Below are 13,181 nucleotides of genomic sequence, written 5' to 3' on the forward strand. Positions count from 1 at the left end.
GTAAGAACTTTCCGAACAATATTTGATTTCCATTGTAGAAATAATGCCACGATTATGTTCGGCTGTTATTTCTACAAAAGGTGGCTACTTTGATGAGTCAAAAATTTAGATTAAATTTTGTTCAAAAAAACGATTCCATGATTTCTTTTTTATCTGCAATTGTTTATTTGTTCTCTGCGTTAATTCCAGAGTGCATTGAAACATTAAACTGCTTAAATTTTAGTAAAAACTGGAAAAACGAGGGTGTTCTAAAACTACCGACCAGTAGTGTACACCCAATCGCATAACCACAGAACTGCCATGGAGCAAAAATAATGGTGGCAATTAGATTTTGAAGCTCCTCCATGAACAGGGGAAGACCCACTCTGAACGGTCGTTGCTAATATCCGTTCAGAGTGGGGCTTCGGTAGCAGTAAGAGCATGGCTAATATTCCCTCCCCCCAGTGTTGCAGGCGATGCCTCAAAGTTTTGAATGATGGAACACTATGACCTACAGACGAGAATTCACCTGCATGTATCGTCGAATTGAAGGTAAACATCCATCACTGCGACCATCCACACCATTGCATGCAGTAATGAACAACATGCTGATTCACGAATGCAATAATTCCAATTTGGCCTGTTTATCAGATGTAAATTTTAAGTCACTGTGTTATATCTCAGCGTAATCTCTGATCTGTGTGCTTTCCAAACATGTGCTATATGCTGTATTTATTATGTTAATTGATTTTTTTTTTACAGCACTAATAAATGTGTCACATATAAATGCCTCACCTGTACATACAGTCATCAGAAAAGTTAACTTGCCTTAAATAAACTCTATATATATATATATATACCTCCTAAATAAAACAATATAGTTTGACTAGAGTTTGATCCATTAATTCAGTTTTCAGTCTCAAAGAGCCCTGAATGTCAAGCATGTAATGGAATGCAGCATTTGCTTGAAAAATTTTTTTTTTAATTTAGGCCCATCTAGTTCTTTAAAAAAAAAAAAATTCAACAGTCGCGTCCAATCCATCCTTGAGGCTCCAAACCATGCAGAATTTTTAAACATTGATAAAACCAAAAAGCGAGACCCTACAAGCACCACACTTACCTTATTCATCTCAGGAAATACTCCACTCTCCAAATATCCACACGTACACCCACTCTCTTAGCCACAGCACCCACGCAGGCAACTTGAAACAGTTCGTGTACACCAGAGGCCTCAGAGACCTCTGGGTGTACATGGCACGTGGCAAACAAAATGGCGGCAATTTTATTTTGAAGCCTCGACCAGACAGACAGAGAGGCAAATAATATATATATATATATATATATATATATATATATATATATATATATATATATATATATATATATATATATATATATATATATATACACTTTGATATAATACATAGACACCATTGATAAAGTAAATTTGGGAGATGTCAATGATGGACTAATTCCATCATGCCATGTCATGAATCGGAAGATTCCTTTATTGAGAAAAAACTCAGTCGTTTCCTGCCATGTCTGCGCAAACACTGAATCAGAAAACTACACTGATTAGTCAGCATTTTGGTGAATCCCGTGAGTGTTCGGATTGACGAGTTAGGAAAGCACTGACTGACGCTATTTTCTTCAATATAGAGTCAGGAACATCGGTGGACACGGATGACAAACAGACATACAAAACAGGATATTTTAGTGGCCTCTCAGGAGAATGGGAGCAGGCACACAGGAACGGCACCTTCCCTGAAAACATGGGGAGTTGGAATGTCTAATATATAGAATGTAGCACATGTTTGGTCCCGCAGGTTGAGAAGACAAAATACTGTGCACAGGAAGTTGGAGATATTCCATGTAAAACTGCATTATGTTTATTTAACCCAACTGGGGCATATTTAACCCAACAACACTTCCCCCGCCCCCTTCATCCCAACAATGTCCCCACCATGTGCTCCAAAATTCCCTTTCATTCGCATCCCAATGTATCACGAAAAGGAGAAGCTTTCATCCGTGTGTGTGTGTGTGTGTGTGTGTGTGTGTGTGTGTGTGTGTGTGTGTGTGTGTGTGTGTGTGTGTGTGTGTGTGTGTGTGTGTGTGTGTGTGTGTGTGTGTGTGTGTGTGTGTCGTGCTTCAATCCAAAGGGTTCCTGCTGTCATAGAATACATTGGAAAACGAATAATCTATTTATTGGAAGAAGAATTTGTGTCCGTTTAATCATAAAGGTGTCTGCTTTGAAAGCCCCACTTTCCAAGGATTGAGGAAGAAGACGCAGGAATTGGAGCTCAATGCAACGATTCCAATGGTAACATTTATGATTCTACAACAGCAGCAACCTTTTCGAAAGACAAGGAATAAACACACAAAATACATTTATGATAACACTTCACTTCTCGAATAAATAGAGAAATCGGACCGCTGGACCTGCAGCATATCTGGGCCCGGGTCTGATGCTGTAACCCAAATTCGGTGGCATTCTGACTGGTGGGTCTGGAGAGGAAGATTTTTGAAGGAATTTGCACGATTTTCCCAAAAATTGATTAAGTCGGCTATTTTGACACACTTCTGGTCATGTGATTGGCATGACCTTCACTATTTAAGATCTCCACCCTGGCTTAATGTGGACATGCAAATTTGGTAGCATTCTGACTGGTGTGTCTGGAGAAGAAGATTTTTGAACGAATTTACGTAGACCAACTTAAAGACACGTGACCGGAACGAGCTTTGTAATCCCCGCTACCAGCCAGGTACCTTACCTTACCTGGCGAAGGTAAAACCTTACCGACGAATTTCAGCCGGATCAGTGCAGTGGTTTGTCTGGAAAGTAAAAATAGGAGACAGACAGACGACGCGTGATGACAATACCTTATCTGGAATTCCAATTCCACCCTCACACATTGATTCGAGTTGGTTGTTGTCTCCATTTGGGTTTCAGGAGGTGGGAGCAAGTTCTCCCAGAACTCAAAATCTTCACTTCCTTAGGATCATGATTCATGAGCCAAACTGTGAAACTTCGTTCTCATAGCTTCAGTCCAAGGGCTCTTTTCAAAATCTTCACTGAACTTCTTCTGTCAGCCTCCACTTGGAGCTTGTTTGGAGTGATATTCCCCAAAATGATTTTTTTTAAATACTCAGTAAGAGTTTTCTGTATCATTCCTGTCGCTCCGACTAGCACTGGTATAATTTCAGCTTTCTTCAATTTCCAAGTTCTCTTGACCTCATTTTTCAGATCCGGTATTTGGTCATTTTCCTGCTTTCAGTAGCAGTCATTGGGAAATGAAACCTCAATCAAAGGTGCCGACTTTTCCAATTTGTGTTTGAGCACCATGTGTGGACGCAATGATTTGTTTGCAATGTCCACACTTGATAGGATCATCTTGTCACACGTGAGCATTATATGTTCATTTTCAAGGATACGATTTGGTTTGTGCTTCCGTGATTGTTTTGGCAGCGGGATGATGAAATGTTTACAGATATGCCAGTGGATTACTCCATAGATGCTGTGATGTCTTTCGGTGTACAACTGTTCAGACATGAGTGTTTCCACCCCGAAAGGAGGTGACTGGTACTATCTATTTCTACCCCACAAAACCCGCATTTGTCCGATTGGCTCAATCCCACCATTTTCTTAAAGGCATTAGTGTAGTGTTCTCGGTCTTGAGCATTTATGATGAATCATTTTCCATCCCAATTAATTTGAACTCTCCTTCGCCATTCCAATGAGCCTTCCTTGTCGATCCCTGTTCTGTCAAGCTCTTTTTTGAATCTTCCTGCTCTTTTGTCATTCTCCCATTTGTCAGAGTATATCTGCTGATATTTATTTTTGTAGTTTTCCTGTTTTTTCTGTGCAATCATTTGGGCTGTGTTTGTTTCTGTTTCATTTCCCTGTTTAGTATCTGTAATATGCACCCATTTTTGGAAGTTTGTTGCTTCATGAATTAAGGATCCCTTCTCTGGTTTGTTGGTTTCTTGCTCATACACAAATCTTATTCTGATAGTCTGTTGAGCTTTTCCCATCTTCCGCTAATCTGACACACGATGCTCTGTGCACTTGGCTGAGCTCCATCAGACCACCTCCTCCCTCTCACCTCGGTAAGTACAACTTCGGTATGCATTGGTTTTTGTGGAATATCTTGTGAATAGTTAGAAGTTTCCTTGTTTTGGTGTCTAGATTATTGATCTCCAATTGTGGCCAGATTATAATTGCGCAGCTGTATTGGAATACCGGCACTGCAAGTTGGTTTATAGCTTTGGTTTTGTTTCTTGGAGAGAGGGATGATTTCAGAATACAGTACTTTCACAAAGTATTCACACCCCCCAACTTTTGTCACATTTTGTTGTGTTACAGCCTGAAATCAAAATCAAAGTTTCAAATCAAAAAAAGAATATTTTAGCATGATATTTGAAAAAGTTGTGGATGGGTTTTGATAAAACATGCTGGATGAGTTGTTAGGTAACAAGAACAAGCCGATTAGATTTTGGTTAAGGTCGGTTAAGGTCTGGATTCCGATCCGGCCTATCAGTGGAATACAAAATGTAAACTGTTCAGCCTGGTGGAGGTATGTGCTCGACCAATTGCCGTTCTAGTTTGCTTTGTGTTGAGGTCATTGATGGGCCAAGCTGGGAGTAAGGCATCTGCTTGGTTTCAGTGGTCACTACCTTATTACAATCAGATGTTTGATAAATTTGTGGAAGTTGAGATCACGTTTTCATTTGCTTACTTGATTGAACACTGGGAGGCCAAGTGACATTCATTGAAATATGACTTGCACTATATTCTTGCTCAGATTGTACCTCTTGTAATTATAACTTTTACAAGTAATCATCACCAGACTGTGCTAATCATTTGTAGATTTCAACAAGTTTGCTGTTTTGTTGATCAGAAATTTTGCAATTATTCACTGCTCCACCCTCTCCATGATCTCACTTGCCACCATCTTTATTTCCAGCCTATTTTCTTGCATTAAAGCAGGAAACACATGATTATGGATAATGTTAATGATTTCCGATTCCGGTTTATTCATGACAAGATGCGATGCGATCTTCTCTGCTTTGAGAAACTATATTCAGAATCTCTGAGCAAACCTGTTCCAGAGTAGTCTTGTTTCAAAGTTTTTGTTGATTAATTATTAATGTTAATTTGTTAATGTAATGCATGTACCTTCACGTGTACTTTTGACCTGGATCCGCATGTCTTTGTCCAGGCCACATGCTCTCGAGGTCTTCTTTCAGATCTGTTGCCATGTTGCGAGGTCCCCATGGCGAGATCATGTATATGAAGTTTCACATCAATCTGTTAAGCAGTTCTGGAGAATATTTTTTTTAATGTTTGTATTTTCAATCAAATATGGCCGCCAGACCACGTGACCGATGGCCTCATGTATTTAATACTTCACCCACATCGTGTCGTAGATCAGAAATATGAAGTTTCAGATTTTTTTGGATAAGGATTTCGATTCAACCAATTATGGCTGGAATACCACTTCACCGATGATGTCATTGTTATCACCCTAAATACCCCATGGGGAGTTTATGACGTATGACAAGTTTCAATCCTTTTTGTTGAGCGGTTTCGGAGAAGATGTCCAAATTTATTCATTTAATCCAACATGGTTCCACATCATGTGATTTATGACATCACAGTTATCAATTAAATAGTCTCCATGGGGAGTCCCTCCAATGTTGGAAAATTTTCATCGATTGGACAAGCAGTTGCAGAGAAAAAAAAATTAAAGTGAAAATATCTAGACGTGGACACAGATACACAGACAGACAGACAGACAGACAGACACACAGATGCATTGCATTCGTCTCACAACCACTTCAGGGTGAGAGTATAATTAGAAATATAGACAAGTCTGGAGACGGCGATGGTTCACGAGCAATGTACACGGTTCACCTTTTTTATTTTTTGACCTTCGAGGAGATGCCACGGGCAAACTGGCGGGAATCGGGAAAAACGTAAATGATGAAAGTTGTAGTACTCAAAGAGCACTACTTGCATACCAACTTTCATTCGAAACACTTGAAAACCCTAGGAGCTCGATGCCCAATTTATTGATTTTTTTTGACATTTTCTAAGTTCGTGACCTTGTGACCTTGACCTTGGGACGAAAATGAAAAATCGAGCTCCGTGGGGCTATGCAGGTGCCATTGGGCTAACCAAATGCCAAAACCCCTGCCAGATTCGACAAACCCCCTCGGAGAAGATGTAACTTGAAATCGGCTACCCCCTAAAAACAGATGTTTTTTGGGCGTGGCTCCACCCATAATGGACGCACCATGCCCATTCTCAGGAAAACACAACTAGATCATGATATAAACCTCCCACCCAAATTTTATCAGGATCGGATCAAAACCCACGGAGCTATGCTTGGGACAGACAGACAGACAGACAGACAGACACACGTAACAAATGTAGTGGTCACTCTGGCTGGCGCTCGTGAACCAATACTTCACTCGAGGTTTTCCAAAGAACGTCCAAGTAAAATTTAAACCACTGTATCAAATAATTTCCAATGCCACCGAAGGTGAAGGAGGTTATCTTTTCACCCGTCTCTGTCCGTTTGTTTCTTGCAAAATCCAAGATTTTTCAAGTGTATTGGTTAGTCAATTTTGTTATTCTCTCTGTTTGTCTGTCTGTCTGTCTGTTTGTCGCCAGCAGCTCACAATTTCAAACCAATCGTCAGGAAACTTCACCACATGGTAGAGTTTGTCATAAGGAAGAAGCCGATTGTTTTTTGAGGTCAAAAGGTCAATTTTGGCCAAAGGTCAACAACTTATGGGGGATTTCTAAAATCCTCAATTTTCATCCGATTGACTTGAAATTTGAGGATTTATATTTCAGGTCATTGAATTCAACGAACATTTATTTTTGAGGTCCACATCGACCAAAAGGTCAGCATAGGCCCAAGGTCAACACCTGAGGTGAGATTTCTAAAATCTTCACTTTTCATCCGATTGACTTGAAATTTGAATCGGATTTTCATGTCTGGTCACTGAATTCAACCACCAATTATTTTGGAGGTCCACATAGGCCGAATTTCTAAAATTGTCAATTTTCATCTGATTGACGAAATTTGAAAAGGATTTATATTTTAGGTTACTGAATTCAACCACCAATTATTTTTGAGGTCAACATAGGCCAAAGGTCAACAATTTAGGTGAGATTTCTAAAATCTTCAATTTTCATCCGATTGACTTGAAATTTGAGGAGGATTTATATTTCAGGTCACTGAATTAAACCTGCCAATTATTTTTGAGCTCAACATCGGCCCAAGGTCAACCATTAAGGTGGCATTTTTATATCCTCAATTTTCATCTCATTGACTTGAAATTTGAAGGGGATTTGCAGATCATGTCATTGAATTCAACTACCAATTATTTTTGAGTTCAAATTTGTTTTATGGATTTTGCAAGTATCGTTCTCTGCATGACGTCTTCTTCTTGTTTGTTTGTTTGTTTGTCTGCTTGGCTGTCTGTCTGAAAGATATATCAAAAGTTGTGGACGGATGCAGATTAAATTTTGTGGACAAGTTGGGTATGTGTCAAGGACGAACTGATTAGATTTTGGTGAAGATCCGGATGCGGATCTGACGACTAGAATTTCTAAGTGATTCTTCACCATTGAGAGATAGGGCTAAACTCGTGTATAGCACGATATCTAAAAAAAGTTGTTGACGGATTCAGATGAAACTTTGTGATCATGTTGGGTGTGTGACCTCGACGAATCGATTCGATTTCAGTGAAGATCCAAATCCGATCTGCATACGAGAATTATTTAATTGTTAAAATGATCCTTCACCATTGAGCAATCGGTTCAAAAACGCTATATAGCATGATATTTCAAAAATGTATTGGGCCCGATATGTTATCGTGGATCAAGCATTGTGCGGTGGAGGTATGCACTCTATTGATTGTCCTTCTCGTTAATTTGTGTAATTATTACCATACATGTACATGTACTGTAATCATAATATTCGATATTACATTGTGAAGCATCTCTAACTTTTTGACTTGGAGTAGGGTATTACAGCAGTCTGCAAGTGATGGAAGAGAGAAATCTTTTGATTGTCCGGTGAATGCAATTACGGACAAAACTCTGATATCTGAAAAAAAGGAAAGCTCAGCTCTGTCAACCTGGCCTGCATGTTCCATGCTATTTTCTTGCTTTTCCAGGTGCAGTACTTACTACATAACAAGTCCAAATCACATGTCACAAAACTCTGTTTTCTCTTTGGTTCTTCCCATATACCCATACCTCACACCTGCTCTTCTTCTTCACCCCCTCTCTTGCTCGCTTCCATGCTGCAGGTGTTGTTAATTGGAGGGGGGAGCTTCAGTGCCACCCGGTTACTCCAACGGCACCTCTTGGAGCTCCCAAAGGGATGTGGGAATGGCTGGGTGTGTGGACGTGTCTGGCGCCAGAGTCCCATTCTCACGCTGCACTATGGGGCCTGCAAACTCTCCCCAACCCCCTCGGCTTGCTTAGTCCGGCACAGTGGCCAAGACAAAACAGCCTCGGTCCGGAGGGACACCTGTCCGGGTGGAGGGAGCACAATGTCTCAACCCGCTGAAGGCGATGTGGCAGCTGCCTCGCACGCAGTCGCACAAACACCTTCCTCAGGTGTCATTACTATTTAATGTTGCTAATAAGGAATTGCAAAATATTTCAACGTTGCTCATGCAATGCGTACTATCAGTCTTGTTTCTTCTTTGGGTGAGGAATGCCGACTTCCATGTCTTGCTTACTGGTACTTTTTGACGTCGCGCGATGACTGATCCCATTTCAAAATAAACATAGGAAATCTTTCCCAGTTTCTGGCCATAATTGGGATACATCCTTGGCCGCCCCCGCCCTCTTCATGGGCCTAGTCATTTGTGGAAAATTTGGATTGATGAAAATTATACATTCTTGAAGTCGTCATTGTCATTGTATGTATCACCACCTACATTATCACCTGCAAACCTGAAGGCATGTCTTGAAATTCCATTACTTACACAGCTATCACCTTCTAGAGATATACTGGTAAAGGGAAGTAAAACATTTGAGCCTGATTGTCCAGTTCATCAGATGGTGAAGTATCCAGCACGTCCATGTTTCCTTTAAGATGGTGTATCATCTCAGTCTGCGCCTGCCACTCCAGAAACACCAGCACCCAACTGGTAGCATGGCAGTGTAGAAGTGGCAATTCGCACGCCTACTCCTCTCTTCACTGTCTGTCACTACAAAAGAGGATCGAAGGACATACGACAGAAAATCTAAAGCCACCAAAGTTGCAGAAGAAAGATTCCTCTTTTTGGGGAAGTTAAAGTGATTGGATATGGATTGCATGTGTGGAGGGGAGAGAGAGAGAGAGAGAGACAGAGACAGAGACAGAGACAGAGAGAGACAGACAGACACAGACAGACAATATTTCGTTTGTAAAATTCGTTGGTATTTTTTAGTTCTAAAGATGGAAAAGTGTTAAACTTTGGTTAGTGCCCCATTTTGGGAAACTTTGTGACCCAAAGATGGAGCAGCATTGGACAGTATGTTACTTGCGCAATCGAACATTCACAAATGTATCTGGTCTGCGATTCTGGCTGTTTGTTTGTCTGTCTGTCTGTCTGTCTGTCTTTGTCTGCATATCAATCGCCACCAGGTCACAATTTTAAACCGATCTTCAGGAAACTTCACAAATTGGTAGAGTTGGTTATAAGCAACAAGCCTATTAATTTTGAGGTCAACATAGGCTGGAGGTCAACGACTTTTGTCACGTTGCTAAAATCATCAATTTTCATCCAATTGACTTGAAATTTGAAGCGGATTTGCATATCAGGTCATTAAATTCAATCGCCAATTATTTTTGAAGTCAACATTACCAAAAGGTCAACATAGGCTGAGATTTCTGAAATCCTCAATTTTCATTCGATTAACTTGAAATTTGAACAAGGTTTGCATATCACGTCATTGACTTTAACCACCCATGATTTTTGAGGTCAACATAGGCCAAAAGGTCAAATAGGCAAAGGTCAACAACTTCGGCATAATTTCTAAAATCCTCAATTTTCATCTGATTGACTTGAAATTTGAAGAGGATTTATATTTCAGGTCACTGAATTCAACCAGCCAATTATTTTCAGGTCAACATAGGCCAAAAGTTAACAACCGTGGTGTGATTTCTAAAATGCTCAATTTTCATCTAATTGACTAATTCATCTAATTTCATCTAATTAATTAAAATCTTCTTCCCTCAACACACCAGTCAGAATGCTACCAAATTTGGGTTACAACATTAGGACAGGATCCTGATATTAAATTGCAGAGACCATGCTGACCACGTGACCGGAAGTGTGCAAAAGTTGCGGACTTGATAAATTATTCGGAAAATCACGTGAATTCCATCAAAAATCTCCTTCTCCAAACCCACCAGTCAGAATGCGACCAAATTTGAGTTACAACATTAAGACAGGGCCCAGGTAAGCTACAGGTCCAGAGATCCTATTTTTTAAATTTTCCTTTGTACATGTTTTATTTATTTGCTTTTTGGGATGGGTGTGGGCAAAGACAGTTTTTAGGTTAAAAAAAAACACTCAACATCAACCACACATCACCTGTTGACGAGACCCCTGCAGACAACACTCTGCGCAGATGCGCACAATTACCCGCTCATGCTCAAGCTCCCTGAAGGTCCTGCCAACAACCCAACACCCTCCATAACTCCATAATCCTCCATAATCCCTCCCTCCACCCTCCATAATCTCCATAACTTCCAGGTACCCATCTAATTCCAATTTAAACTTACCTACTGTTTCTGCTGCCACTACTTTTCCAGGGAGACCATTCCATGCATTAACTACTCTCTGATTAAAAGTCCCCTACTTTACTACCATCTTAATTCTCCTCTTCTTTTCTCCCAGGCTATGTATTGCCCCTGGTCCTATTACTGCCTACTCCACTAAATAATTCTCCTTCACATATTTTATCGATACCTTTCATGATCTTAAACATCTCCATCATATCTCCTCGTAACCACCTCCTTTCTAGTGTATCAAGCCCCGTCTCCTTCAGCCTCTCCTAATAGCCGAGTCTCGCTCGGCCCGGAATCAATCGAGTAGTGCTCCGTGAGGACCTCCACTGTGATAGATCAGGATCGAGCAAGGTGAATTAATAACCACAGGGTAGAGTATGCACACAAATGACCACGAGCCAGATACAGTTGGTTGCCAGGGTTGTATTGAACAGTTTAGTGGAAGAGGAAGTACCATAAGTAATTAGTACAATGAACTGATCAAAAGCACAGATTTATATGAGAGAATCGTATGTGAGTTATTGTCGTCCAGATTTTTTGGTGATAGCAAAGATCCATGAAAAATTCAGTGTTCCCAGCAAGGCATCCTCCCACTCACAGCCACTCTTTACTTCCTATCACTAAGCCAGTTTGCAATCCAATTAGCTACCTGACCAGCCACTCCACAAGCCCTCACCTTGGCTAACAACCTCCGATGTGGTACCTTATCTAATACCTTCTTAAATTCTAGATATAATATGTCCACTGCCTTTCCCTCATCCACCCAATCAGACACTGCTTCATAGAACTCTGAAAGATTTGTTAAACAGGAACTATATTTGGTAAACCCATGCTGACTACCTTTTATTGGTTTATATTTATTTAAATGGTTCCTTATCTGGTCCTCAATTATTGTCGCCAACACCTTCCCCACAACTAGGCACTGCCGTACTAGCCAGGGGCGCTGCGGTCAAAATAGTGACGTCAAGACGCCATTGCAAAATGTGACCATGTTTTTTTTACGTTGCGTTTTATTATATATTTACAAATAGGCGGTATTGCAAAGAAATAGCGTATATCATGTTAAAAAAAAAATATGATTCGATTCCGAATTATTTTCAACCATCACTGTGTCACTCTGAAGTCGATTTGCATATTTCCAAGCTGGCGGGGCACCCTCACGAAAATGTGGTAAGCAGAATTTGTCAATATATTGCATATTCCTTGAAAGCAGCACGTAAAAGATAAATACTAGCATAAAAGTGAATACTCACTGGTCATTTTGATTTATGGTTTATAGGGGGAGGGTCAGGTCCGAGGGGAGAAAAATGCGGTCCAAAATCGCATCTTTATTTAGGCGCGAAAAAAACGGAAATTGATCATTCATCAATACCAAGATGGCAGCGCTCCTGTTTAGTTCGCATTATTTGTATTGTTGACAATATTCCCTGCATGACGATATATGGTTGTACATATTTATATGAGTTTTTTGGTTTTGAATTTTGTTTTGAACCATACTTACGCAAAATCTTAATAATAACTGGCAATAAGTTCACGATATCTGCGCTTTGACCGTGAAAAATTACGTCAAGGCCATGCCAAGGTCATTTGCTTCTCTTTATTGGTATTGATTGTAATATTGGAAGCATGATGATATATGGTTTTATATTTTTTTTTATGAGTAATACAGACACTTGATTAGCATTTTAGCTTAACATTATTATGTACTATCCATACAATGTAAATTTAACGATATCTGCGCTTTAACCTTGAGACATTATGTAAAGGTCATGCCAAGGTCATTTGTTTCTCTTTATTTGTATTGTTCACAATATTACAAGCATGGTGATATATGGTTTTACATGTTTTTTTTTATGAGTAATACAGGTGTTTTATTGGCATTTTATCTTACGTTCTACCATTATTACGTAATATCCGTACATTTCTGATTTCACGATATCCGCGCTTTGACCTTGAGAAATAAGGTCAAGGTCATTCCCAAGGTCATTTATTTATCTTCGGTTGTATTGCTTACAATATTTCCTAAATGCTGATATATGGTTTTATACTGTATGTCTTTTTCTAGTAATAAAGCACGTTATTGACATTGTATCTATTTTTCTGTTATTTTTACACAATTTCCTAATGGGTATTGGACACAACTCGTCACATAATAAATGTATTACATATTGTCCCCAAATACAGCCAATATTGAAAATTTAAAACTGGAATATCTCGAAAAATATTCAGTCATTTTCAAAAATTCCAAAAGCTATGAGTTCATATTAATCTATGCTATTAGAAAATAACATAAAATAAAATAAATATATATTATATCGGGTTTTGAAATTTAATGATAGTGCCGACCACAACTGAAGTCAAACTAACAGGTCTATAGTTTCCAAATTCTTCTCT

General features: G+C 39.6%; 1 protein-coding gene and 1 long non-coding RNA gene across 3 annotated transcripts in view; both read left to right on the forward strand.

The window, feature by feature from the left end:
• The window catches only part of LOC147035672 (protein phosphatase EYA1-like), a 386,713-nt gene that overhangs the window by 204,532 nt on the left and 169,000 nt on the right, over nt 1–13,181 (forward strand). The gene's annotated exons all lie outside the window — the stretch shown is intronic.
• On the forward strand, nt 1,386–12,878 carry LOC147035674 (uncharacterized). The gene is made up of 2 exons (XR_015049348.1): nt 1,386–8,172; nt 8,308–12,878. It is a non-coding gene; the product is annotated as an uncharacterized LOC147035674 (long non-coding RNA).

This window comes from Eptatretus burgeri, chromosome 1, assembly GCF_056783735.1.
Source record: "Eptatretus burgeri isolate ZD-2024b chromosome 1, Ebu_testis_v1, whole genome shotgun sequence".
NCBI lineage: Eukaryota > Metazoa > Chordata > Myxini > Myxiniformes > Myxinidae > Eptatretus > Eptatretus burgeri.